Genomic DNA, 6,221 nt, shown 5'->3' with positions numbered 1-6,221 from the left:
AAAAATAAATTATAAAATAAAAATAACACTAACACTATGATGGTAATGCTCCTAGAAATTCCATTTTAAGTGTTAAAAAGTAGCTTTCTTATTATTTAGAATTAATAAATAAAATTGAATTTTCCTGGAGATAGGCAAACCATATACTCCTGGCCCATTCTGTTGATCCTGCAACTTCCCTATTGAGATTTCCTCCTTTTCATACTTCAGATGTAGCTGTACACAGACTCTTAAAATCTATGATAGGCCAGTGATATGTAATCAAGGTAGGGGGTTCAGTACCATTCTTAAAGTGTATGTGACCCAGACTAAAACATTAAACTAAAATGTAATTCTACAACAACAAAAAATCACCTGAAGATCTTCATATTCAGATCATGGCATTATATCATAACCTGAAGTTTCAGGGGACTTATGCTCATTTGCCCCTAGGAAACCAGAGAATCCCTTGAAAGATACATGTGGCCAAGCATCACTAGGAGGCCAGTAAGGTAATTCTTCAGTACTTTGAATGCTGGTCAATAAACAGATAAAATAGAAAAATAAACAAACAATAAATAAACAAATCAATGATTCTGGCATAATAAATGGGGTCAAAATCTGCCCCCATTGTGAGAATCCAGGATATATAAAACTGCTTTCAACAGAATTTCAAGAAAACAAGGTTTGCTTCTTTTGTAAAGAGGGAAACCATTTAATACAAAGTGTTCCTTTTTCTGCGAGGTCAAAGGACCTTCAGTCCCAATAATGTCTGTCTTTAAAGATTGAAACTGATGAGTTTTCTTAATTAGCACTCCTCCCTAACATACACACAAACTACTGGAGATAGCTTTTGAACTTGCCATGGTATATTAACATATGTATTACCTAGAGAACAGAATAAGTATAAGGAGTATGTACTAGAATGGCATTTATTAAATTTGCTTATAGGACATGGTCCAGGCAGTCCAACAATGGCTCAGCTAGAATGGGCTAAGAATGCAGTAGCTGCTCGGTCCACGTAGCTTCATAGCTCACCACTCCCAAAAGATCACTGAAGGCCTGGAGGGTTCTTGGAGAGTCATTGGTCTTCAGTACATACTGGAAGTTAGGAGAGTTGATTTGTGATGTCATCAAAGGAATGTGTGGCACTGGCAGGAGCAGCAGCTGCAGTGGCACCCGCAGCATTGATGAACACACAGCAAGGCACAAAAGCAATGAGGCAGAAAGTACCACTTTCCCTCAGATCTCCTTTTATTTCTGGACTGCTCCTGGAAGGTGCTGCCCCCACTTAAGAGGAATCTTCTCACTTCAAATAAGCTGACCAAGGAAGTCCCTCACAGATGTATCCTTTACATGATTCCAGATGGAGTCAAGTTGAAAACCAAGATTAACCATCACAATAGCCAGGGAAAATATTAATTTTATTTTTAATAATTTGATTTGTTTATTTTTATTTTAAGTGTATCAGTGTTTGGCCTGCATGTATATAAGTGTAACCATGATATACAATGCCAGCAGAAGCCAAAAGAGACCTTCAGATTACCATTGAACTATAGTTACTGATGGTTGTTACCCTCCATGTAGGTGCTGGGAACCAAACTTGGGTCCTATAAGAGCAGCAAGAGATGTGAGAGCAGTCAGTGCCCTTAACCACAGAGTCATCTCTCCAGCCCCTAAAATGTTAGCTTCTGAAAAAGCATTCATGGAGTTCTACCATTAGCTGAGGAGCTGTTGACAGCTGATAGCTGCTGGGGACAGGCAAGTCAGTTTTCTTCAAGGATGTGGATCAAAGTTCCAGTAGAGGACCCTAAACCTATGCACATACTGGGTGTTCTAAATGGGTTTTATAAAAAGAGCACATGAATTTGGGAGAGAAAAGAGTTGAGGGAATGGGGAGAACTGAATTAGAGGTGATGGGACAGATTTGATCAAATCATATTATATACATATATGACATTCTCAAAAAATAAATCCTAAATTTTTTATATTTATTTTCATGTCAGGGGCATGTATAACATTATACATGTTGAGGTCAGAGGATAACTTGAAGAAATAGATTCTTTTTCCTTACAGAAAGGGGATTGAACTTGGGTTGTTAGGCTTAGCAGCAGGAATTTTTACATACTGAGCCAATCTATCTCACAATGGAATTATTTTCAGTGGAGGTTTCTTTATAGTTCTTGTTCTCATCCTTATAAGTGCCTCACTAAACCTATTACTTCTGACTTCTGCTAAAACTAATTTATCTGGATCTAAGTATGAATCCAGATCTCTATTTATTATTCCCCTCTATTATTACTGAAGAAAAATCTCCACTATAGATGGACTTGTCATTTCATTTCATCTTCAGTTTCCATTTATACTGCCTTTATTTCCTTCATTTTTTTTACACTGCTAACTTTTTCCATGAATATGGGAAGTTCCTAGGGCATCACTGTACAAGTAGTAGAAACTCAATCAATCCAGGCTTATAGGCGATTCTGGAAAGCAAAAATATTCTGTGCTCCAATTGCCTAGTTCTAAAGGCTGTTGCTTTTCTGCTCTTTTCTCTAGTGATGTTCATGTCTCCACACCAGCTCTCCTTTTGTTCAGGGTCAGCATTCTAAATACTAATATGTGGCTCTCTCCTTATATAAGCTGTTTTATAAACTAATCTCTAACTAAATTAAATGAATTCCTGTTATTTTTCCTCCTCTTGACCTTGGAGACGCCTCAATTCAGGATAATAGATGCTACCTTGCATCTACTGAGAACTAACTTCACTCTTAATCCTGTATGCGCAAATGACATCAGTTCATCTTTACATCTATCTTTTGCCAATCTAGGAAACCAGTTGGAGACTCTAGACAGGAAGGGGACTCCTAATAAAACAGAAGATTGGGCTGGAGAGATGGCTCAGTGGTTAAGGTCCCTTGCCTCTCTTGCAGAAGACCCCAATTTCATTTCTGACTATAAACCTGTATTTTTTCACTGGATCAGTAAAATCAGTCCTGGATCCATAAAAATTGATTCAATCATAAAATAATAGTTACAAGTCCCTAACTGTTCTGGTTTACTCTGAATTAAGTAGTAACAAGCAGTTTGGTATTGCTTACTGATCCAGTGATAAAATACAGGCTTATAGTCAGAAATGAAGTTAGGTATCTCCTACCTCACACATCCTAAGTTTGGCTACACAGGATCACTGTCAAAGACCGCTAAATCCAACAGTAATAGAATGATTTATTGGTTTCCAAAAAGGTTGCCTGGGTACTATGAATGGATGTCTACCCTGAGTTTTGAGTGCAGAAGATTATATCACCCTTATCTCTTCTTTCTTAAAAATATTTATTTTTATTCTTTGAGAATTTCATATATATAGTGTGTTGTGGACATCTGCTGTGGCTGCTCTCCTTCAGCTATGGCCACTCTCCTGCTCTCTTAGTTCCTCCGATCAGTCATCTGGTCCAGACCACAGGGCTGGTGAGGAGACTCTTGTCAGTGGAGCCGCATTCAGACACAGGAGACCAGGTTCAGTGACACAGATCTGGTTTATAGTAGGAAGGCACAAGCTTATATAGGGGTAGTGGTCCAATCAAAGCACAGCAAGTAGTTTAATGGTGAGGTATCCATGGGTGGTGATTAGGGAGTGGCGAGCTCTAGGCATCAGTCTCATGATCTGCCAATGGGAGCAAAATGTCACAAGGCATTCCTTGTGGCTCCAGCAGTCCGGCTGTTGCCTCAGGCCTGCTGTATGGCTGTCAATAAGACTTTCACCCTAGGCTCAAGCCTGTCTCCCACATCTCCCCCCTTTTTTTATTTTTTAAAGTATTAAGAAGACAAATTTTATACTGTGTTCATTAAGAAAAACATTATCAGTGTTTTCTCCATTATGGCTTATGACCACTCTCACTGCAGGTTCTTTGCCAAATTTGTAGTATAAGACATGAGTTCTGTTCTGTGGAATGGGCCTTAAATATAATCAGAAAATTGTTGGTTGCCCACATAACATTCATGCCACTATTGCATCAATGGGCATATTTTCCTATGTAAGGCACTGACCCCATATTAAATTTCAATAAAACCCACAAAAAACAATCAAAAATTATTTCTTTATTCTTCTAACTTGCCCTCCTTAAAATTACCTATCTTCTTACTTACTCTTTTTCATTAAAGCTCCCTTTTCCATACTTCTGGTCCTCTTTGGAATTCTTCACCCAAGGACAAAGGTGTTTCTCTGGTTCTCTAATAAGGACACTATCTTCTCATAGTTCTCCAGTTTACAATGTATGAGCTGTGGATAAATTCAAGAACATCACTGTCAGCTGCACAGCTCCCCATGTGATCTATGTCTATGAGGAGTAGGAATATTTTTATAACATTTTCAAAGAGCCACATACTATGTATTTTATTGCTTCTAAGATTTTGTAACCTCTTATAATTCATTCATGTTGCTATTATAGTACAAGAGCAGTCACAAACAATATACCCTCAGAGCTGTGACTATATATTAACATAATGATATTTTAAATAACAATTATTAAGCAGGTTTGACCTTTGGGCTAGAGATTGCCAATCATAATTTATATGACTGTGTCTAATAGCTGAATGTACCTCCAATATTTGGTGGTATTCTATGGAATAATACAGCGTGATTAATTGAATCATTAAAGAAGGTTTGAATTAGAAGTTGAGATTGATCAAGGCTTTAACAAGTAGGATGGTTTGCAATGAACAAACCACTGAAGACAGTATGCGAATTGGAAAAGTGGATGGTAGTAGAAATGCAACTTCATTACTATATAATCTGGTCCACTTGTCAAAGGGAAGTAAGAGTTGTTTTAACATATTTATTCCCATTTAAAGAAAAGAATGTAATGAATTACTAGAAACATAAAAGTGTCCCTGCTATGAGTTGTTTCTCTGCTCTCTCCATGGCATTTTTTTTTACTGAAACTGCAACTCCCATAACAGCTGACACTTGCAGTCCAATAGGAAGACAGACTGCCTCTTTCTTGAGTATGATTTAGTAGTTATCTGGGAACTATGACTGGATCAATGATCCATTCTCTTCTTAGGCTTTAACCTGGAATTTACTCTTTATAGCAAAACATGAAGAAAGCAAAAGTACCCACAGCCAAGAGCATGGAGCAGGATTTGTTGATTCCAGGAAACACAGTCAGCTAGCCAGAAAACAGAGCCCTCAGATTAGATAGGTACGGAAGAGAGAGAAGGCAGCATGGGCACAGTGGGGAAGGTCTCTTCTGCAGTAATACATGACTGGCAGTGTTAGAGGTGAGTGTTAGAGGAAGCAACTTTCCTAACAAAATTAAGAAAATGCTGATCCTTATAGTAAAGTTGGAGGAACTTAACAGATAAAAGCTAAAAAAACAGTAAGCCCTCTGAAACAAGACAATCTATTGACCTGACCGAGGACTTCCATGGAAAGAATTGGCAGAATAAATGCAAGAAAAAGTAGGGCAACCTGGAAGAGGAGAACAAAAAGCATTTTCCTTTATTCAACTGGGTGCACAAGGTCACGCCTAAGATGGCTTAAGTGCCCCCCATTTGCCAAACCAGACAGATTTCATCTTGGCTCCAAGATCTGATCTTCTGTTTCTTTGCCTCTGTTCTGATAAAAAATTCTCAGGACTACTATCCTCAGGCCTCTTGGGGTAAGTATATAGTGCAGCTCTCCGCACCGGGACTCCCTAAGCCTCATTCACCCTTCCATCACCCCCCCTCACCCCCGCCCGCCGAGATCTGATCTTCTGTTTCTTTGCCTCTGTTCTGATAAAAAATTCTCAGGACTACTATCCTCAGGCCTCTTGGGGTAAGTATATAGTGCAGCTCTCCGCACCGGGACTCCCTAAGCCTCATTCACCCTTCCATCACCCCCCCTCACCCCCGCCCGCCGTTCTATACTCCTAGTTTGGAACCTGCGCCATTCCTAGTCTTGGGGCCCCAGACACCTGGGGAACCAATACTGCTTCCTGACCCTTCTCACCCAGAGCAACTCAGTCCCTTTCTTGGGCTCCAGGAGCACCGCTTCTAGTCCTGGCCCCGCCCTCACCTCTCTCTGCTTCCCTCGACCTGCACCACTGGCTAACTCTCCTAGCCTGCACTACTATCCTCAGGCCTCTTGGGGTAAGTCTATAGCGCAGCTCTCCACGCCGGGACTCCCTAAGCCTCATTCACCCTTCCATCCGCCCCCCCCCTCGCCGTTCTATACTCCTAGTTTGGGCCCTGCGCCATTCCTA

The sequence above is a fragment of the Nannospalax galili genome, unplaced genomic scaffold (genome assembly GCF_000622305.1).
Source record: "Nannospalax galili isolate Female #2095 unplaced genomic scaffold, S.galili_v1.0 scaffold728, whole genome shotgun sequence".
Lineage (NCBI taxonomy): Eukaryota > Metazoa > Chordata > Mammalia > Rodentia > Spalacidae > Nannospalax > Nannospalax galili.
Note: the sequence above shows the minus strand (reverse complement) of the source record.